The sequence below is a fragment of the Equus caballus genome, chromosome 3 (assembly GCF_041296265.1).
Source record: "Equus caballus isolate H_3958 breed thoroughbred chromosome 3, TB-T2T, whole genome shotgun sequence".
NCBI lineage: Eukaryota > Metazoa > Chordata > Mammalia > Perissodactyla > Equidae > Equus > Equus caballus.
The window spans coordinates 79,772,214-79,796,932 of NC_091686.1; positions in this window are offsets into that span (position 1 = coordinate 79,772,214).

The following is a 24,719-nucleotide window of genomic DNA, read 5'->3' on the forward strand; positions in this document are numbered from 1 at the left end:
CAGTGAGATCAAGCCACAAATGTTAATTAAATACTGGTTTTAAATAAGGAGGCAGTAAAAGAGTAAAACAAAGAGATAAGAATGAAGGAACAGAAGGGGATGAATTCTTGAAATCCCAAAGAGAAGAGATGTTCAAAGAGTTAATGACTGGTAGTTCTACAAGAATAACTAATGTTCACAAGTTTTACAAGATTAAGTGAATGAAGCTCAAAGGCTTCACTTGGAGAGGAAATGATGCATATTAGTGACTTTACCAGAGTAGTCTAAGCAGTATTGTTGGCAGAAGCCTCATTGGAGAATAACAGATAATAATTAAGATGAAGAAATGGACTCTAGACCATTAATTCAAGTCCCTTGGCTCTGAAAGTAATAATAAATATAAAGTGTTAAATAGGTGTTAGAGGTTCCAAATAAATTTCGTTTGTTTAAGATGAGAGGTTGGAAAACGTTTGTAGACATTTGGGAAAGACCCAGGGAAAAGTGAGAAGATAAAAACTAAAAAAATGAATAACCAGTAATGCAAAGATTAAGAGCAGATACAAAGGTTTAGATTAAAATGGCATAGATGCAAGCAACCACGTTATTTTCTCCTTGGAGATGGGAAGAAAGGACTTGAGATCGACTTATAGAAAAGAGAGGTTTAGAAGCGTGGAGACAGGAAGTCAAATTTTAGATCACATTGTATCCCCAAATTAGAATGATTATTTTCCTATTATCTTTAAAATATAAGATTCACAAGAGCAGGAATTTTTTCACCTGTTGAACTCATTGCTGTATTCTGCTGTTTGATATATGCTGATCACTTACAACTCGTTGATAGGCAAACATTACATGAGTAGGATCTTTACAAATATTTAATAATTCAGCAAATGTCACTGAATTCTGCTCCTGGTTAACATATAAAAGGACAGGAAAGCCCCTCACCCCTGTTATGGTACCAAGAAAAATCCAGACAAAATGAAAATCATAAATATGTATGTGACTCCCAATGAAAAGTACATGGAAGAGATGCTAAAAGAATTAGAGAGAAGAAATAAGGAGGGAGCCTCAACAGCTTCCTGGAGACAAATCCCAGGTCTTGGTTAGCCAGTGATTTTGCTGGATGGAGGAAAGGCCAGACAAACTACTAGTGAGAGTGGGGTAAATCAAGATAGAAATAAGTCTAAATGATGCTCAAACAAAGCAATAATATTCTTAGTTTAGCAATTCCTTTCCCCTCTGAACTTTACTGAGAAAAAGACAGTAAAAGCAGGGATGAATGGCTCATAGAGGGCATAGATTTCCCCATTCTTGTAGCTTCTTGAACCTGGAGACTTCCCACTGTTAAATCCAAAGATGAAACCTAAGCCAGTCCCCCTCCTGGCTCAAATACTGATAAAAATCAACAAAAGTAGACTCTGGTTTTTGCATAAGATTGGGGTTGGGCTGACCAGAGGGAAACTCAATCTCACTAAAGCCCAGTTCAACATCAACTCAGAAAGATGAAATTGTGTGATCAGTTCCTCAAATGGCTGATGGACACAGAAAGAGTTTGCACTCCCCACAATAAATAATATCAAAAAATTGAATTTTTATCTCTACTTTTCTTCTATAAAAATATCTAGCATGAATTTTTTTAAATGAGCTATCCAAAGAAGTAAATAAATAGGACACAAAATTTTTAAAAATATATCACAGAAGCAACATATTTACGAATATGTTTGCAACTATCAATATCCAGGGGGAAGAATAATTTTATCCAATCACTGATAGGAAAAGATACCAGAATGAGTGATTATACAAACATTCTCAGAAGAAAAATGTAAAATATTTTAGAAAATAGAATGAATATTTTAGAATTGAACATACAATATCTAGAAAAAAAATGGCTGCCTGAGCGTTAAAATGGACACTACAGAAGAAAGAGTTGATGAACTTGAAGTTAGGTTAATAAAAGTCATTCAACTGGAGAATATATATTGGAAAAAAATGCTAAAATAGAACAGATTTTCAGTGATCTTGAACAACATTGAATTGTTAATATATGGATTATTCAGAATTCCAGAAGGTAGTAGATAATTCAGCAGAAACAACATGTTGCAAAATATCAATCCTTAAGTCTTAAAAGTTTGGGTAAGCCCAATCATGATTAAATTTTTTGAAAAAATCCACAACTAGAACACTAAATGTTATAATGCAGAAAACCAAAGATCAAAACAAAAGTCATTAAAACAGGTAGGCAAAAGATATATATATCTTTATAATTTTATATTTATAAATTATGTTATATAATTACATTATATTACATATTATGCATTCTTATATATTAACATATAGCATTCTATCATTCTATAATTATTTATCTAAAATAAATATAAATACTTCAAAAATGACAACATAATAAAGATACTATAAGAAATATAAAAGCTGAGAGAAATCAAGCCAGCAGAAATCACTAATATAAATGCCATTTTTAAAAAAGAAATAATTTAAATGACTTTTTAACAAAGGCCCAAAGTTAATTTAATGGAAAAATTATAAACTTTTTAACAAATAGTTTTAAAACATTAGATACCTTCAGAAAAAAAGAAAACTTTAATTTCTACCCAGCATCATACATAAAAAATTAATAATCAGTGGATCATAGATTTAAAGATAAAAGCTAAAAGAATAAAACTTACAGAAGAAAATATAGGTGAATTATTTTTACCTTATTTTCATAAATCTGTAGGTCAAGTTTTCTCAGATAGAAAAAGCACTACTATTTGTTAAAAATGATAAATTGGACTTCATCAATACTAAAAATTCCTTCCTCAAAGAACCCTCATAAAAAAATGAAAAAGTAAGCCACATACAGGGAGAAAATATTCATAATGAATATATTTGACAAAGGCCTTATATCAAAAGAAGTTTTACTCCTCTATAATGAAAATATAAACAGCATAAGTTGCTGTGTAAAAGCATGAAAACATCCTGAAACACAGTGGCTGAAGATGGTTGTTTCATTGTTTCCTGTAACTCTGAGGGTTGACTTCAGTCAGATGGGCTGTTCAGCCAGTGTGATAGCAGTGGGTACTGTAGTCACCCTAGTGGCTAGAATGCCAAAGATAGTTCATGCTCAAGTCTTGTCCTCAGTGCTCCTCCATGTGTTGTCCTCTCCAGGTGGTATCTCATCCCCCTGGTCTCTCTTTCCAACAGGATAATGAGCCTTCCTACATAGCAGTTGTCATGCTAGAGCACCAAAGCAGAAGTTTCCAGGTCTTCTTCAGGTTTAGGTCTGGAACTAGTACAGTATTACTTCTACCACATTCAGTTGGTTAAAATGTGTCACAAGGCCATCTGGGATACAATGTGGGAGGGAACTATCCAAGGCATGAATACCAGGAAGGGTATTTCATTAGGAACCATTTTTGGAAACTAGATGCCACACAACCCAATTTAAAAAATATGGGCAGGGGCCAGCCCAGTGGCACAGTGGTTAAGTTCGCACATTACACTTCGGCAGCCTGGGGTTCACCAGTTTGGATCCAAGGTGGGGACATATGCACAGCTTATCAAACAATGCTGTGGCAGGTGTCCCACAGGTAAAGTAGAGGAAGATGGGCACAGATGTTAGCTCAGGGCCAATCTTCCTCAGCAAAAAAGGAGGAGGATTGGCGGCAGATGTTAACTCAGGGCTAATCTTCCTCAAATAAATAAATAAAAATTTTTAAAAATATGAGGAAAGATTTGAGCAGGTCCTTTACAAAACAATGCATAAGGATAGACACAACACGTATAAAATGTGGCTCAACATCATTAGTTACAAAGTAAAACCACCGTGAAATATCATTCACACCCACTAAAATGGCTGAAACGATACCAATCATGATAAGCATGTGAAGAAACTGGAACCTTTCTGTATAGCTGGGAAAGTTTAAAACAGTACAAATATGTTGGAAAACAATTTGGCAGTTTCTTGTAACAAAGTTCTATACACTCCTACTTTATGACTGGACAATTCCACACCCAGATATTTACCCAGAAGAAGTAAACACATATCTTAATGAAAAGATCTGTAAAACACATGTTTATAGCACTTTTATTTCTGATAGCCAAAACCTGGAACAACCAAATGTCTATTGAGGGGTGAATGTATAAACAAACTGTGGTGTGCTTTAACATGGAAAACTTACTCAGCAATAAAAAAGTAAAAATAATACACACAAGCTCGTGGCTGAATTTCAAATCGTGTTGAGCAAAAAAAGCCAAGTACAAATAAATGCATACTGTATAGATTCATTTACAGGAACTTCTAGAACAGTAAAATCAAGCTAGGGCAATAGAAATTACGCTTAATAGTTTACCAGGGGAAGAGAGTGACAGATTGACAGCGTGTGGCTACAACAGAATTTCTGAAGTGATTGGAGCATTGGTTATATTTTTCTATACATTTCAAATCTGGATTAGGGTGATATATATATCTTTCAAAACTTATAAACTATTTGCTTAAAACCTGTCCAGTTTGTTTTATCATATATAAATAAAATTGATTTAAAATCTCATGGACTCAATAGCTTATTTAGTAGTCGTTAGGATAGAATATGTTGAACACCTTAAATGTTTTCATTTGCAAACATAACTATTTTCACATCATTTAGTTTGATTCTAGATAGGTTTCTTGCATATATCTCAGTGAAAGAGACATGACAGCTAAAATTCTAATTGTCACACATTTATAGAAAATAAAATTATAATCAAAGCTCAGGAAAAACTGTGGAAAGAGCATTTTCTATTTTATGGAGAAAATAACTGAATATACTTTTAAAATTTCACTTAGAAAATTAAATGGCAGTACATATTAAATTTTCATTAACTTACAACTGAATATGAAAATATGGGAATTTATATAACACAGCACATAAAGAATAGTGATATTGCAACTATCTTCATAGGTCTCAACCAGATTGTAGGAAATTCTGAAAAGCTGGAATAAATTGTCTGTGCCTATGGAAATTCTTAAGTTAATAGGTTACTAGGAAGGTGACTGGCCAAAAGATAATTTCACTTGAGATCACTCCAAAGTATGTGGTAAACTGTAGAGTGCCTAAATCATCTCATGTACTGCCATCAGCAATGTAAGGGAGGCAGAAAGATACTAAGTAGCATATGGCAACAACATAAAATGATATAGTGAAAATTACAAAACAGAAGTCACAGTCTCCAAAAATAAAAACAAAAACCTGCATCTCTTTTGAAGATTTGTTTGTATAATCGTACATATTATCTTATGTATGGGTATGAAGGTATGAATTTTCATGTCCAGATACCCGTATGAGTCTTTTTGAATTAAAATTTCAGCATCATTGGTGAGACTTTCTTAAAATATCCCTGCTGGGCTTTCATAAAAAGAACCATTTAAGGCTTTGGAGTAGATAAACAAGAATTCTATGTGGTTAGGGAAACAGATTTTACTTCTTTTTAAAAGAAACTTGGGAAATATCGGTTCCAGATTTGCTTTTTCTTCGTGTTTTTACCTAGAGATTTTTATTGTTCTAATACTGAGAGAAAGCTTTTAAGAGCACTGCTTTAAATACACAGTGAATTAATAGATGCCTCATTTGGGATTTTTTAATGTAAACATTTTTAAATTCAGTTAGTAATTTATTCCACATTACTACTGAGACGTGAAAAATGTGCTTGAGAGTGTGTGTCTGTGTCTGTACACACGCGTATGACCTGATGATGCATAGTCAAATAATTTACAAATGATGTATTTTGTAGCCATTCAACAGTAGAAACATTAAATTTAATAATTTGTAGAGTCTTCAACAATTTTATCCAACGATGAGAGATCCCCTAAAAGTGAAAAATGTTATGTCCAAATTAAAGTCCATTCAGTCCAACTTGGAAGTGAGCCATGGATGGACAATGTGTTCTCATAGGAATATGAAAAATCAATTTAATAACATTTTCATAAGCATGAACAGCAAATGAGTAAAACCGAATTCTCAACTTAAAAAGAGGATTAAAATATATGTTTAACTCTCTGTACTGTAATGAGTAAATAAAAATAATTAGCACTACATGATTCTCTAAAATTAGAATACCCAATATTAGCCTTATGAAGCATTATCATAGCGTACACTTATTTACTTCATGCTTATTTCTTCCATTGGATGGCTTAATCATATTGAGTAACATTGCCACAAATTTACCTGTCTTAAGATTTCAATTCCTTCTAACTTTGGAGATACTTAAATATTTTAAATGATTTCAATAAAAAAAACTTCAAATCGGGGCTGGCCCTGTGGCCGAGTGGTTAAGTTCGCGTGGTCCGCTGCAGGTGGCCCAGTGTTTCGTTGGTTCGAATCCTGGGCGTTGACATGGCACTGCTCATCAAACCACGCTGAGGCGGCGTCCCACATGTCACAACTAGAAGGACCCACAACGAAGAATATACAACTATGTACTGGGGGGCTTTGGGGAGAAAAAGGAAAAAATAAAATCTTAAAAAAAACCAAAAACCTTCAAATCACTTTTAAAAAATGCTCAGTAAGCTTTAAACAGGAAAATCCCACATTCACTAGGGCTTTTTTGCCAACTCCCCTTGCAATACCACATTATATAACTTTATTTATGTTACCTATTCTCTCACACATCTCAGGTACTTTGTTCCTACCAGATAGCATGAAATCCCAAAGTCTCAGTGAACCTTGACTCATTTTTTCCCCAAGGTCACATTCAAAGAAACATTAGTTCTGTTTAGTTTCTATTCTATTTCCCTTCCCTCTCACCAGCTATTGCTGACAATGATAAAACAACAACAACAAAACAATACCCCTTTTAAGGAGAATAATATATTTTAATGATATCCAGATGATGTAGAAGTCATGAGGACAAAACTCTTTGCATCATGAAATGCAAAATTGGGTAACAGAATTGGTAAAATGGAACTATGTGGGCATAGGAAAATAACTGTGCAAATAAAAGGAGAGAAAAAAACTTACTGGAACCTAGAATGTGGACTGAGGTTTACAGAGGTGACCGGGGGGATGGTTGACAAGAATGAAAAACTATCCAGAGAGATGAGCAGCCAAGAACTGAAACTCAGGAAGGGATATCTCATAAGGAAATTTAGGATGAAACTGTGAAATGAAAATCTCTTCTCAGGCTTCCCTGAGGAATGCAATGAGAAGCTCACCATCACTGGGAAATTGCCTACCACCTTCCTTTCTCCTCCACTTGGTGTGGCTGTGGGAATTAGAGGAGTTGCGGAAGGAGCTAAGACAAAACAGTAACCCATTTAATATTTTATTTATGATGAGTAATCAAAGAACATGTAGTCTAAAGTTATAAACACCGTTCTCTGGAGTAACATGCAGGGCTTCCCACAGGAAGATGAAGCCAACTTGTGACCACTTCTGATGTCCCAGTAAACCTAAGGTGAAGGACCTGAATATCTTATTCTTATAGGCCTCAGACTCTCACTTTCTGTTCACGCATAAGTTGATACGTAAAGCTGGGAGAGTGATCAATTGCCCCAGAAAAGGACAGATTTCCAATTGTACACTGGCTTCACCAAAACAAACAAAAAAAGAGTGACGGCTTGAAATTGTCTTTTCTTTGTCGCTTCAGTTAACTATCTGAACATCTATGGAAATGAAATGGTGACTTAGTCTTGAAAGGGTAACAGTTATTACCATAACTTCCTATACGTCATAGAGGACCCTGAAGTTCTCTTCCGATTTAGGAAATCCACACATGCAAATTTTACTGCATATATCTTCCCGAGGGATCTCTAATGTGAGTAAACAGAGATATTTTAAATTTCTATGACCTGCCAGGCCAACCTCATGCATTTCATCTGAAAATGAGAATTGCTTTTTCCCTAATATTTAAACTACATTTTCCACTTCCTCGTTGACTTCTCTGATAAGATGAATTCTCAGCCTTGATGGGCAGAGCAAGGGGTCTGAAATAGGAGAGATAACATATATATTGCTTAGTAAAAGCGATATATTCCTGAGAAAAAGAACCCAGGGTCTGTGAGACTCAGCAGTGCGATCAGTGAAGCATAGACGATGATAGGAGCAGGTTCGTGGCTGAGGCACTCATTTACAAAATTCGAAGAGATGGGTCAGCTCCTGACAACCAGAACTACTGAACTTCTGAACCAAATAAACAAGAAGTTTATATGCATTCGCAGCAACGATGAAAACAAATAGAAAAAGATAGAGAGGCTAATTGGAGGAAAATTATTTCTGAAGTCAGAATACCATACTGTGCTAAATTATCTTTTCTGGTTGCTGTGTAATGAATTTTAAATCAATAGTTCTAGTGTACACTTATATATAAAATTTTCAGTCAATGTATTTTACTTTTTAACATTGTAGGTAAAGCTATTGTAGCAGAAAATTGCAAATGATTCAGAAATGGAAAAGAACAGATGAGAAATTCTAAAAACCTGACAAAAATAGGGTGGATGGGTTTTGGGGAGGGAGGTATCAAAATAAATTTTTGAGGGAAACTTTAATTTTGCAGCATGTGTATCAGTCATGCCTGTGGTGTTTGACAATATTTCTTTCTAAATCTTTGACTTTTTCTCTTTACCACGATGCTACCAGGCGTATCATTTTCTCCAGGTTAAATGCAAAATCTGAAGTGGTGAAACTCTTGTGTTCAAGATTTTTATTTGTATCGTCCACAAAGGGCTCCACTCTGCCACAGGAGCCTCTGTCTCATTGCTTTCCCTAACATCTCTGTAAGACTTGTTCTCGGCCTTTCTTTCTTTCCATTGTACTCATGCTACCAAATGCTTTTCAATCAACACTGAATGATGGGGATTATTAAGGAAGAGAGATGTAAATGCTTTTTCTCTATCAAGCAGTTATTAAGTTCCATACAGTTGGTTATTCGATCATTTCTTTATAAGCTACATGTCATGTGTATGTGTCACATGTGGGTTACGCATGTGTATGTGTGTGTACATACATTTGTGTGCTCGGTCTATGATTCTATCTATATGGTACTAAACTCATTATCAGACATAGACAGAATCTGCCAAATAAGTTTGCTATGTAATATCTAGAGACTAAATTTCTGGCTTTTGTCAAAATGATGTCAGTCAAATCCATTTTTTCTTCTCTCTGACCAATTGGCTTATTGGGATCTGTTAAATTTATTCAAAGGGCTCTGTTCTCCTATCACAAAGCTCTGATTAATTAGTAGTTTACCCCCTTAGGACAGCATTAGCTTCCGTTGTCTGGAATCACTATACGTCACAAACACCCAGATTTAAGTTCCTTTAGTCTATTTATCTCAGAAACCAAGGCTTCAAGCTAGTCAGGATGACTGATTCCTTCGTGGCTTAACCAGTGAAAGCATGTGTACGGGGCCATGCTCAAACTGATCCTTTTGTCTATAGCCATGTCTTTGTACACAAAAGAACCAATTGGAAATAAAGCCTGCAGTTCACTTGCAAATAATATTATCATGTGGCTACAGCTTCAGACAATCTCCTAAATGCCAGCTATATGTTGGCAATCAAAACAGATTGGGTACCCATCCAAATTTGTATTCTCTTGAATATGCATAACCTCTTCATCACTGAAGAGTTTGCCAATGTTGAGAATTTGGATTCAAACATGGCAATTAAAGCCACAAAATGATTTTTCATTAAAAAAGATAACCAAGATTGCGTTTAAATAGAAGATTAGAGTTTAAGACAAGGTGAGGTTCACAGTAAGGATAAAAAATATGCATGGAGAAAAAGGAATGGAAAAAGAACAGTGCAAAGTTGGAAAGGCTTTTGATTGAGGTGTAATATATTGAATAGATGTATCAGAAGCCGAAGGCAAGTGCAATAAACTTTGAGAAAAAATTTGATTAAAAAAATAAATTGAACAATCAATTTCAAGGCTGTGAACTAAGGGCTAATTTGTGTGACAAAAGTGTTAAAAAAGTTTTGAGGATGAAGAGATCAGTGAGGGCTGGTGTGGCAGGAGAAAGTTATGGGGAATGTTGAAACCAGGATGACTGATATTTATAGAACAGATACAATTTGACGGTCAAGGAGAAATGGAATGGATTGCTAAGTGAAGGGAAACAGGAACAGTGGTGAGCAGTGCACTCGTTTCCTGTGGCTGCTGTTAACTTGTTACCACGAACTGGATGGCTTAAAACAACAGAAATTTATTCTCTCATAGTTCTTGTGGTCAGAAGTCCAAAATTAGTATCACTGGGCCAAAAAGTGTCAGCACGCCTGCCCTCCCTCTGGAGCCTCTAAGGGACAATCCATTTCTTGCCTCTTATAGCGTCCAGTCCATCCTCGGTTTGTGGCCGCATCACTACACTCTCTTCCTCCATACTCACATTGACTTCTCCTCTGTTTGTGTTACATCTCCCTCTACTCTTCTCTTGTATGGACATTTGTGATGGCATTTAGAGCCCGCCCGGATAGTCCAACATAACCTCTCCTTCTCAAGATCTTTAATCTAATCACATCAGCAAAGATCTTTTTTCCATATAAGGTAACATTTAGAGGTTTGCGAAATTAGAAATCTAATCCCCAGAGTTTGATTCACCTACCCCAGCATTACAACTGTGAGACAGCAATGAGGCTGAGCTCAGAGGGTAACCGAAGGAGGTGTGCTGAGGAAAGAGAAGCAATAAAGCTGGATAAGAAACTGGGATTATGGGGCCGGCTCCGTGGCCGAGTGGTTAAATTGGCGCGCTCTGCTGTGGTGGCCCAGGGTTTGGATCTTGGGCGCAGACGTGGCACCGCTCGACAGGCCACATTGAGGTGGTGTCCCACATCTCACAACTAGAAGGACCTGCAACTAAGATATACGACTATGTACAGGGGCTTTGGGAAGATAAAGCAGAAAGGAAAAAAAAAACAGAAACTGGGATTATTTTATAAATGACCTTGAAACCCAGAGTAGTTTACACTTGATAACGTAATAGATGATCTCTCAATCTATTTTGTCCTGAAGATAGCTTTCACAATAACACATCATTCTACAAATTTCCCCTAGATATTTTTAACTTTATTTTTGAGTGCTTTCTTATAAAAATACTTCGAATATTAATGTTCTTGAAAAACAGATAACCTTATGATGATATTTACCTTTTATATTCATGATATAACACTTGATGTGATGTGATATATTGATGATATAACACTTTATATTCAAGAGATATGGATAGAATGCACTCAATAATCTATATGAAATTCTCAAGTATGTGTCAATGATATGATCAACATACTTGATTTTAATTATCTTATCACCCCAGATTATCTCTCAAATACTGTTCAAAAAAAATTTAAAAATTAAAAATAACTTTTTTGTCTGCTCTCATTGCTAATAACATAATGAGTTGGAAAGGAGAAAACTACACGTTTCAAGCTGACCACATAAATTTAAATATACAAACTGCTTTGACCTTTTTGATTGAAAATTAAAAAGATGAATTTAACAAAAGGAAGACACTTTTTTTTCATTTTGTAATACGTTATTACTCCACCACAACCATATTTTTCTCCACAGGTATAAAAAGAAAAAACTTAAGAAGTAACCTTTCATGGTCTCATTTTATGAATGATGAAATTCCAGAGAGTATACAATAACTCCTGTTGACTCTAAAACAACCTGATCTGTGAATTATACTTTTGGTTTTGCCATTAAACTTCATGCCTTCACTTAGGAAGCTGTGTCTTTAAAGAATGCATGTGTTTAGATATAGTTAAATTCAAATACAATTATAGAGAATTTCATGAAATGCCTTCAACATAATAAAATTATGCTGACAGTATATTACTTGCTTTTTGTACTAAATATTTAATGAGATTTTTTATTTAATAATCACCAAACTTAACAATATTTGCCACACTGATCCAAAAGGGATATTTATTTTGAAGTATTTGATTTCTTTGTTAATATGTCATATATTGATTTTTTTGTTTTGTATTCATGCATGTTTCTATAACAGTAATGAAAAATAAAAAGATCTATCACTTGCTGTAAAGTATTTTAGGCAATAAATGTTTCACAAACCATCAAGTTTTGTTGACGTAATAAAAGTTCCTGAACCAAATGTTGGGAAATCAGAAAATGTATGGCAATTGATTTTAACAGAAAAACATTACAGTTCACATTATATTGATGCTAAGAGTAAAATTTCTCTGTATCAGGGCTGGCCTGGTGGTGCAGCAATTAAGTTCGAGTGCTTTGCTTTTTTGGCCCAGGGTTGGCCGGTTCAGATCCTGGGTGCAGACCTACGCACCACTTGTCAAGCCATGCTGTGGCAGGTGTCCCACATATAAATTAGAGGAGGATGGACACAGATGTTAGCTCAGGGTCAATCTTCCTCAGCAAAAAGAGGAGGATTGACAGTGGATGTTAGCTCAGGGCTAATCTTCTTCTTCAAAAAAAAAATATAAAAAATTTTAAAAAAAGCTTTTCTATATTAGCATATATATAACAACATGTATCTGAAGACTCCAGAAAAATTGCAAACAAACAAACAACAAAAAATTCTTTGTGATATTTTGCTCCAATCAAAAAAAATAAGATATCTGATGGGATGAAATTCTTCGGGGCAAAGTTCAAATATCCAGCATGATATTTTATTCCATGTGATACCAAACTTCTTAATCTCAAGTTTGTGTGCTGGATGCACAGCAAGCCGAACACTGAGATATCTGTGACTGGGGATGGAGAAAGGCCTATTTGGAGTTGGTCAAGACAGAAGGCAGGAGCATGGGTTCCCTCAAATCTGCCTTAACCAGAGCAAAAAGTTGGGCCAGGGTCGGGGGAGTAGGGGAGGTTGGCTATAGAGCTAAGGGGCTTGGTAGGAGGAGCTTTGGAGAAACAAAGGGGTCACTCCCAATTAGCCCCTGAGCAGTCTGACTTCTACACGTCAACAGCAGCTAGGGGTTGGCCATCTAGTGAACCCAGCCTCCCCTTCCCTGAAGGCATTCTCTTTCTTCTGTAAAACAAACTCACAAATCCTCCAGACCCAAGTCACCCCTCAAGCTAAACAAGAAAATAGCAAATTGACGAGATTCCTAACAAGGTCAAAAGGCAATCATGTTCTTGCTGAATATCTACAGTCACCCTCACGTACCAGGCTTCACGTTTGACTATTGCATTTGAACTGTTTGTTATAAAGACAAAAGCTGTTAACTGCATAATGCAGGTCAAGACATTTTCTGTGAAAACAGTCTAAAGATTACAGGAAATCGGAGCTTAATACAGTGAAGAATACAGTGTTTAAGTCAAAACAGTGTTTAAATTCCAACTGAAACACGTACATATTTTGTGATTTTAAGTAATTTACCCTTTCGGAGCCTCAGTGGTCTTCTATAAAATATGGAGATGATATGTTCAATTGCTGTTTTGAACATTAAATGTGATCTATTTAATAAAAATAGCTAGTAATCATCTAAGGCTTATTGTGTGACAGACACTATGTGAAACTCTAAGTGTCTCACACATGTTCACTTATTTAATCCTCAAAATAACTGAGTAAAATACTAACATATACCCTATTTTACAAGAGAGGCAACTGAAGCACAAGGAGGGTAAGGAACTTTCCCACACAGTTATTAGAGGGGAAAGCCAGGATTAAGACTTAAGCAATTTTACTCCAGAGCCCTCACTTAATAACTTCATAGCATAATTCCACAATGGTAAACCTTCTCTCTAGAACCTATCTAATATGATACCTGGAATATACTACATGCTTAATAAATAATAGCTAATTTTTAAAACTTTTGGCTCTTATCCCATGTGTACATTTGTTTTTGGACAATCAGTAAGCCTTTCTAAGTCTTATTTCCTCATTAATATGACTAAAAGAATGAATCTCAATGTTTTCTTCAAATCACAAATTCTATGATGATACCATCATATTATGTTTAGATAATTATATGCAAAAATGTAATTTTAATTTTTTTCAACAAGTTAAGCTACGACAAGTCTCTTTACTCTATGCCAGAGTATGTAATATATAAGCATTTTTTTATGGTGAATACTTGTGTGGAGGACTGGCATTGGCCACCCCAAGATATGTCTCATTGGCATGAGGATTATTTGGGGCTGGTTACTTTTAATAAACTGCAGACAGGAAAGGAACTCTGAGAAGCAGAGTTTACCTACCCTTTGTTAAGGGACATTTACCTTGTAAAGGAAATCTCCGTCTGTAAAGGTGTCTCCCTCTCTGTACCAAGAAGAAGGTGGGGGTGACCTTATCTCTAGAAACTCTTAATCAATGCCAAAGGCAAGGACTTAAATCTGCATTTGTTTACTGTACTTGTGTGGTAATCTCCCATGATCGACTCCCCCTCCACCCCAACATCCTCCTTTGTCTTTAGCTGAAGATGATATTTAAGGTGGGGGCTTCAGCCATTTTGGCAAGTTGCTCAGCTTGTCTGAGCCTCTCTCATGTATACATGTTATAAAGCTTTGTTTAATTTTCTCCTATTATTCTGTCTCATGTGAATTTAATTCATTCTCTGGACAGAAGAACCCACAGGGGGTAGAGGAAATGTCTTCTTCCCCTACGCTTGTAAGTCAAGAGTGAAGCTCAAAATAATTACATTATAGTTAATATATAAAATAACTCATCTTCCTTAAGGCATACTATTAAGGACACTTGATATTTGTACCTGAGCAACTTGTATTTTTTTATACAATTAATTCAGAAAAATAATTCTAGATGATGGCATCTTCACATATGCATAACTTGACCTTTAGATATTTTGTGTCTGAAAGAGCGCATGTTGATACATAAAATGAATTTTATCTCCTTGAACATTGCTTCAAAATTCAGTCAAAATAGTTTGGTGATTTTTATTTTTACTGAAATCTCTCCAGTCTAATTATAATTAAATTTACCAAATATTTGTTAGAATTTACTCTGTCAAGTACTGCAGAAACCATAGGAAAAAAAGACCAAAATACACAATCTGGTCTCCGGATTTTCACAGTTGCAAATGCTCACACACATACACATACCATACGAAGCAGAGTGAGGTGTGTGTGTGTGTGTTTGGAGGTGTTGATTAGGAAAAGAAAGAAAACCAGAGGTTATAAATTGCTGACAGGTCCAAATAATTGAAGATGAAATTGAGATCAATGAGGCACATTACACAGGATTTTCACTGACAGCAACCCCAGGGGAGAAGAATCATGCCCAGTAAACTGGAATAATAGCAGTACTTTTAGAAAGTTTAAAAAATGTTTCTAAAATTAATATTTTTTAAAGTTCTTTTGACCTTGCTAGAACTTAGGACCATGCTTAAAAGATTAAAGGGAGAGAAGAAAAACAGCAACAAAGAACTCTTCCTTGATCAAAGACTTTTGATCAAACTTTTTAAAAACAATTTTGAATCAAACCAAAGTCAAGTGTCTGACACAATAGAGAGTTCTAAATACAGATCGTTAACGGGAAATATGTGTTTGGTTGGGATCCATTTACATGTGGAGTTTATAAACTATGATGTCAATATATTCATCTAAAACTTTTTTAAAGTACAAAATATAGCTAAATCTTAGAAAACTGAAAAGGCTTTTCATCTTGGAAAGGTGATCTTAGAATACTAAAAAGTTAGTAAAGTTTTGTTAATCTGGATTTTAAAGTTGCAATAGTGCTCTGAGCTTCCCAGACATAAAGTCTGTTTGTTATGATAGTGGTAGTTTCATTGAAAGGATGGATGCATTTATTAGAAACCCCACTAGTTCTTATTTTTAAGATATTACACACATCCTGCTATAACAGAGCCCCAAAGTAAAAGTAGCTCAAATAAGGTGCAAGTTGTTTTTTTTTCTAATATAATGATGGGAGAGTAATCTATCCAAGAATGATGGGCTAGTGTTATGGTCTCATAGACACGGGAACTTGTATATTGTGGCTCTGCCATCCCTATGGCACAGCCCTCATTTATGTGATCCAAGGTTATTCATTACCGTGCTTGCACTCTTATAAGAAAGATACAAGAAGAAGGGAAAGGATGTGAGACTGTTCTTAGGAATAAGACTTATTCTTAAGAATAAGACTTGAAATTTATACTCGTCAATACTTCTCGCATTCCACTGGCCAGAACTTTACGTGGCCGCACTTAGTTGCAAAGAAGGCTAAAGGATGCAGTCTTCCAGTCGGCTGCCATGTGCCAAGCTACACTTTCTATTTTCTACAGAAAAACAGGGGGACAGATACTTAGTGAAAACTAGCAGTTTCTCCCATGACAATTTCACATTGTATTGAAGGCAGTTTTCTTTGATAATTCAAAGTCTCTGACACTCAGGAGCTGGCCTGTTTTTCTTGACAATTAGATGACACTTAGAGATTTTTCTGGCAGCTCAGAACCAAGCCATTGTGGAAACATTTACTGTTCACTTCAGCTGAGGGGAAACGGTCTTGGTGTTTGAGTTGGAGAAGAAGGGGTGTGTGTTTAAACCTCTTCTATGACCTATCCCAGAATAGAGACTCTGAATTGTAGTTACATAGGCAATAACTTTTAAACTCATTTTAGACTCTCATGAGAAGCTTTCTTCCTATTACATTATAGAAATAGAAAACATCAACAAGGATGACTTACAATTATGGAGACTTTTTTAAGGAACTCTTCAAATATTTCCTTCTCTCCCTCTCTGTGGTTCATTGATTTTATTGTACCAATTGTTTAGACTGGTTTACCAATCTTCCCTTTAAGAGAGAAAACTAACAGTTTTTAATACAATCAGAGAACTAAAGGGAGGTATAACAGATGAGATTATCAAAGGGCTCTGGCACCATGCTGTGGAAATTCCAAGGGTCTCCCACAACCAAAACCCAGAAAGGTAGATATGTTCCCACCTGAGAAGTGATCTGCCATGTAAATATGCAGATATTTCAGTCCATGAAGGCCCAAATAGTGTCTCTCATGTAATCAATCCAGTTTAAGATCTTAATCTTAAAACCTAATTCTGAAAATTAAAACAGTAATGACAAAATAAGTGAAAAAAAGAATTTCTTGTATCTGGCAATACCCCTGGGACAAGCCAGAACTAAAGCTGAAATTGTGGTTTTGCTACTTGTAACAGGAGCCAGAGTGATCTTTTAAAAACTAGCCTTCTCAGGTCACTTCACTAAAAGCCAATGGATTCCCACTTACATCAGGAAAAGCCCAAGTCTTCCTCTTGGCCTTCAAGCCCTGCACGCTTTCTTCCTTCTGACTCTGTCTCTCCTCTGCGCTTAGTTGACTACAGCCTCTTGCTCTTCTTGTTATTTCTGGAACACACCAACTATTCCTGGAATTCTGCCTCAGAGCCTTTGCAATTGTTGTTGCCCCTGCCTGGGATATTCTTCTCCTAGATATCTACAGGATTTGTTCCCTCACTTCATTATGTCTTTGCTCAAAATGTCACCACGTCAGGGAGACATTTGCTGAGTAGTATATTTAAAATAATACATTCCTGTCACTCTCTGCCCACTTAGGCTGACTTTCTTTTCCTTCTTGGTGCCCATGAATTTAATTCATTGTTTGTTCATCATCGTCTTTTGTCCTGTTAGAATGTAATTCCATGAGAGCAGGAACTTTCTATGTTTATATTCACGTCGGATCTCCATAACTCAGAACAGTACCTAATGATTTATGGGCCCTCAATAAATATCTGTTGAATAAACGAACAAAATAATGTGGTAGAATTTCTAACGGAAAGGAAAAAGCAGTTGTTGGACAAAGCTTCCCTTGATATTGAAGCCAACCAGTGGATTTGGTGGGATTGTTAGAAAAATTCATGACTTCGCCCAGTCAAATGAAATTTTCACCTTTAACGTGGCTCTCTGTTATCCCATAAAGTGCTTCACCTATAATTGTTTCCCCTGGCCTAAGAGTGACACATGTAGTCCATTGCCTCTGTATCTTTTTTGAATAGAATTTGAAGCTGAACTAAATCTTTTCATCTTATACTGATAAAAGAGAGAGCTTTGTATCTAAAACCAGTATCTTTACATAAAAACAGGTCCATGTAACTGTCAGAGTCATACACAGCCGGGGAAGTGTTCTGATCAAAAGAGCCCCCGATAAGGAGAAGTGGTTAGAATCATAATACATACAAAGAACTATCCTGTGACAATGTCCCACTGATTAGAGAAAAGACCCATTCTCCGGACTATTCATGACCCAGCCTCATTCATTTTGATCTGTCATGCATAACCAAAAAGGCAGGAGATACAAAAAGCCAGTGCTTCAGAGAGTGACATTTTTTGACGAGACGTACTTCCACTGACAGAAAGGGAAGGAAAGTAGAGCTACCGCGGCAGCAAGAGAATTCACAGGAATATCAGTTGCCATTTCCCCAGGGACACACTAGCAGAAAATTGCAAGATAACATTTCAGTAAGGGATAAAAGTAATTCCAGAAGGTATGGAGCAGCCAAACAACCTCCCGATTCATTTTTCAAAGTGCCCGCAGCTCCCATTTCAAGTCAGGTGAAACAACAATAAATATTTGCAAAGTAAATTAATCTGTACCCAGAGCGTTTTAATAAATAAAAGGTCAAATGAACACAGTACAGAGCTTTTAGCTCTTGCCAAATTCTGTAAGTGAGATTTGATTGCAAAGGAGAAAAAAAAAAAATCACATAAAGGAAATAAGAATACAAAGAGCCGTTAAAGCTGGCCCTATTCATTTTATATGCATTCTGTGAATTCAATTTGAATCATAAAACGGCCACATAATGTAAATTGCAGGAGGTAATTAGTAACCAAAACACAGACCTAAAGTTTCCATTTTGATTAGTAGTGGAAAGATTAAAAAATGCTTAAGACCAGAAGAGTTGAATGTTTATTTTACCAAATTGCAACGGAGAGTTAGAGGAATTTTCAATTGGAGAAAGAATTCTTCTAGGAACAAGCTAAGATAGTTTCTTTTATCTTTCCCCAAATTGAGTAAACGCACGTTTCCTAAAAGTTCACTGAAGCTTCTAACAAAAATATTTATTCTTAAGCAGTGTTTGCATATTTTTGGTTTATCTATTTTCATTAAAAAATCAAAAGAGTTTCCATAATATAATTTCGAATTTGGCACCAGTCACACGAAGAATAACTGAAAAAATTACAATAGAATTTCTACAGCCTGAGAAATTGGCCTTGTGGCAGCTCATACTCTACATTTATAAGTGTCAGAAACCATGAAACAAAAATCTAGAGCCCTATGAGTGGTTAAAAACACAGCTTCAGGCTAGCACACATTATCCAAATTTGTGCTGGACGGCCTCATTTGTGCCAGGCAGGAATCTCAAGCCCATCATGTGTTAAACTGAATTTGGGGACTGTTGTGCCCTTTTCATTCCTTTCTTCTTTTTTTCTACGCTTGACATCAATAAATGTTACCAAAATTAAAGAAATCCTCAATTCTCTCCTTTACACCCACCGAATGACTCAAACTTCTGTTTGTATTTCTAGAATTTGCTCACTTCTTTTTATTTATATCTAATACTATCACAGCAATTTAAGTCCTCATCGTTTCTTCTCTGGACCATTACAGCAGCCCCCTGAATATCGCTGCCTCTGGTTATGCTACACTCAAATCAATTGTCTCCCCTCAGGGTGCTTTATAAAAACATAAAATCTGCCAATGTCGGAGCTGGAGATCTTCCAATGGTTCCCAATTGCAAAGGTGAAGCCCTTTAGCATGACGCTTGAGTCCTTCTATGACTTGCGCCCAGGCAACCTCTCCTCTAGCCCTCTGACTCCTCCACACCCCATTCACTGAATTTCTTGTGGCTCCATAAACATACCATGCTGTCTCTTGCCTCCTTGCCCTCACTCAACTGTTTTAGGATGTGTGCACTGTGTGTTTGGTGCATGTCTAGGATAAACAGTAATAATAACATAAACTGCTTCTGTAGTTCTTTCTCTAAACCAGGCCCTGTTCTAAGCAATATGTATATGTAAATGAATTTAAATCTAACTACAGACCTATGACAGAGGTACTATTATTATCTGCATTTCATACCTAAGAGAACTAAGGCTCATTTATTCTAATTAATTTACTCAGCTAGTGAATTGGGGAGATGGAATATAAACGTAGGCAGTTTGGTTCCAGATTCCATGCTGCTAAACATTTTTAATTGGTTATTTCTACTCATTGTTCTAAAACCAAACTTAAGAGTCCCTTCTTCCAAAGTACCTTCCATTATCCATGACACAAAGTTAGGTGCGTATTCTCTCTACTACAGTCCTTGTATATTGAATTCCGTTTTCACTGAAATTGAAGCAAGCCGTCAGACTGTAGGCTCCGTTGAAGAAGATACCAAGTGTGTTTTGTCTACAAGGTTCCATACGCATAATATAGTTGATAAATGTTACCAGAATATCCTTATTGTTTATGGGAAACACATAATCAAAGTCGAGAATATATATCTTAGTTTTCTGGGTTTCTCACTTAGTAGTTCTATTTAATTAGACCAGATTTTTTTCTGTGTAAAATGAGGATAAAATTGATACCTTCCTCCTAACACTTTCTTGAGAAATAATTAGGTAACATATGTGTTTACTACAAGATCAACACTACACTAATAGATTGGCTCTGCTTCTTCTACCCGTGTTCTAAGCAATTGTTAGTCATAGATGTCAATTGTGAATTTAAATCATTTAATTATAAGAATATTCTAATATTGATTTAACAGTATTCAATATATTTTTTTGCATTTAATTTGTTCTTTTTCACTTTGAAAATCTCAACCTAACTACACATTACTTTTAAATCAGGAGTACTGGTAATTTGACTTGTCAATTTTGATGAGGCCCAGGAAAATTACTGGAGTGTTTTATTTACTTAACCATGGTTGATATCCTAAAGTCCTTAATAAGAAAAGTGCAAAGAATCTCCTGAGAATGGGGACACATCTAAAAAGAAAAACATTACCCTGAGGGCAGAAATTATTGATAGTGTTACAGAATCAGGTTCGTTTTTGCCCACCGCCTGGAAAGCCAAACACTGAGACGATGAAACTGCAGCAGAGAGAGGGTTTAATCACAAGGTAGCCATACAAGGAAGCAAGACCATTGATGAGGATTTTTAGGCTGCTTAATTTTAAATGAGGATTTTTAGGCTGGTTACTTTTAAAACTACAGATGAGAAGCAGGCTCCAAGGAGTGGAATTTGCTTGTCCCTTTGTTGGGAAACATTTACATTTCTAAGGAAAATCTCTATCTGTGAAGATGCCTCCCTCTCTGTGCCAGGAAGAAGGGGGATGGGCTTATCTCTAGAAACTCTTAATCAATGCCAGAGGCCAGAACTTAAGTTGGTTACTGTCTGGCAACCTCATGTAACTGATACCCACCCCCCCCAAATCCTCCTTTGTCTTTAGATGAGGATAAAATTCAAGCGGTGACTTCTGCCATTTACTCAATCCGGGTTGATTCTTATCTAAAAGTTGTAGGACCGCCAAATGGCCAGACCATACAGGCACTGATACCGTTTTAACTTTTTTGCATATTTTTTGTCTTGTAAAGAGATAACTCACATACCTATGCCTTAAATTTAGCCTTACTCTCCACTCAACTTTGCAGCAGCAGAAGCAGCAGCAGAAACGGCAGCAGCAACATGCCAGCAGCAGCTCTGCCTGCCCACGGGCCCTGTCCCCACGCCGGCAGCAGAAGCTCTGACTGCCCATGGGTCCTGTCCCCATGCTATTCTATTCTCTAAATAAGAGAGCACTACTGCCAGATCTTAAGAGTCTAAGAAATCTTTCTTTCGACTCCTTGGCTCACCAACCCCGCATCAACCATGAGCTCACATTCACTTCCCCGAAAATAGGGACTCAGGGATATTTATGGGGTAGGGGGCAAGGCAGTCTGAAATGTGAAGATAGGTGATTGGAGATGAGGAGAGGTGAGGTAATTGATGATATGCGCAAGCGTAGTCAGACTTCATGGCTCTTCATAGGACCCATGTTCACAAAATGGTGGCATTAGCATGATCTGAGGGTTGAGTTTTTAGCCTCTTGATGTCAAAAGGTCACCTATCGGACATCTGCACAGGCCCAGGTGATGGGTTGGTGGTCTCTACCGGCCTGAAGTGTACAAGGAGTTATAATTCCCAAAAAACAGCTCACACACCCGTTACCGTGGTGCCCCCGGCTCCAGGGATTTGTTATCTATAGGAGCCTAATGGGAGTCAGCATATTGCCTAAACAGCACAGTTAACCATAGGTGGGTTACACAGCTACAAATCAGAGTCAGTAACTGCAAAAAGGAGAAAAACCTTTAGTTCCTAGCTATTTAATCATCAATGGCTAACTCTTTGCTGGTTTCAATAGCGTTATATCTTTTAGGTAAGCCAGTTTCAAGCCCACTCCACTCCTGATGGCAGCTGCTCAGGGATTTTCTCTTTCAAGTGTTTTGTGCCTTCCTATACACTTCACAGACAATTTTGTTGATGGAAAGAATTTTGAAAAATGACATATTAACATATATAACTAATCTCATCTTTGCAAATGTGCACACAGACACGAACACTGTAACAGTAGGTTTAGCTATAGGATAATGACATGACTTAAACAAGTATGCTTGGACTGAGTCTTGCTTTTGCCTTTGCTCACCTCCAGCTCAAATATGTCAGCTAAGGGGCCTAATCATTTTGCCTAATGACTGTCAGCAGGTTCCTGGTAGAAGGATTCAATTCCGGATTCCCTCCTTTGTATTGAAAGCAATTTCCTAGCAAAGATCACATATTTACAGGTGCTTCAGCCTTGCTACTATCTCAAATCCCCAATTCTACATTCTTCTCTGCCTTCCATCAGCAAAGCCATAATTACTAATGCCATCACAGTTGGATATACACTTTGTTTTATCTGAAAAAATTGCTCCCTGCTGTTCCAGGGCTTGTCCTGTTCTTTTCTTCCTTTCACCTCACACTTTTCTGGACTGACTTCTGCTAAGCAGACCTTGAGCCTCAGATTATGACATCCATATTGGATCACATTATATTCTCTTTCTGTCTCTCTCTCTCTTTACACACACACACAAACACACACAATGATAACGTAATATGTAATATAATAAACATTTAAATTTTGTTTCATACTATGTTTTCATGCTATGACAGTCCTAAAATAGAAAGAACTCATAGAATTACATGGAATTACGTTTGGAATTTTAATTTTTTTAACAGCAAATTCTTTTTATCCTCATTTCTCTTGGCATTCACTCAAGGCTTATATCTCTTCTACCCTATACCTGCTGAGAAAACTTCTGGCATGGCAATCCTTTTGCATTTTATGTTCTATCACTTAAATACTTCCAGGAAAAAGTTAATCATTCACTCAAAAGTTAACTCTGTGGCATGATCAAACTAAACCATAGTGTAGATCACCATAGGAAACAACTCAAAAAATGCTTTTTTAATGTGAAAAATAGTGTTTTGCATATCATAAATATATAGCTATAGATAGAGATATCATATATAGATATAATATGTCTAATAGGAAACTGGCAAAACCACAATTAAAAGCATAATTGTATTTTGGGTGGAAAAGTAGCCTATAAGTTAGCATCAAAGTCAAGGAAAAGCCCTTCCCAATGTAATCATTTTCCCAGAAGACCTCTCTGTATTACCACACCCATTTCTAATCATCTAGATCTGTGCTGCTGACTGAACATGCAACAGAAAGAAACTAATGGATGAGGACTAACATTGATAGCATCTTTATTGGGTAATACAGTTTGGTGAGCCGTTCTAGAAGCTACTTAGGAAACCATCGGAATCAGGAAATGAATGACAAACGCCTCCGCGACTTCATGGACAATCAATCAGTTCAGTAGTCTTTTTTTTTTTTCTGAAGATTGGCACCTGAGCTAACAACTGTTGCCAATCATTTTTTTTTTTATGCTTTATCTCCCCAAATCCCCCCTGCTACATAGTTGTATATCTTAGCTGCAGGTCCTTCTAGTTGTGGCATGTAGGACGCCGCCTCAACATGACCTGACTAGCGGTGCCATGTCTGCGCCCAGGATCCAAACCAGCGAAACTCTGGGCCCCCGCAGCAGAGCACTGCGAACTTAACCACTCGGCCACGGGGCTGGCCCCTCAGTAGTCATTTTATTAACCAAAATAGTAACCATGAAAGAGAATGTGAATATATTAATTTATAAAACTCACAGTTATTAAAAAAAATTATAAACTCCACTAGTGTGATACTCCAGGTTTAGGCTAGAAACTGAATACTCATGTATGAAGGACAGGACATGTATTATATAACTTAGCCATTTTGAAATCCTAAACATTTATGATTATTTGCAAAAGATTTTAGGATTTATCTCTATTTTATTATATAGTGATGTTAACTTCTTAATGGCTTATACTTATTGCTAAATTTTAGGCTAAAAATGATAGAAGATTTTCAAATTCAAGTATCTGTTTGCATAGTTACCTACATGTTTGTATCCATTCCTAATTTGGGGAACAATTGACGTGAAAAGTTCCCTGGAGTGGCCAGCCCAGTGGCGTAGTGGTTAAGTTCATGTCCTCCACTTAGGCAGCCCAGGGTTTGCAGGTTCGTTTTTGTTTTTTTGTTTTGTTTGAGGAAGATTAGCCCTGAGCTAACTACTGCCAGTCCTCCTCTTTTTTGCTGAGGAAGCCTGGCCCTGAGTTAACATCCATGCCCATCTTCCTCTACTTTATATGTGAGACGCCTACCACACCATGGCATGCAAAACGGTGCCATGTCCGAACCCAGGATCCGGACTGGTGAACCCCAGGCGGC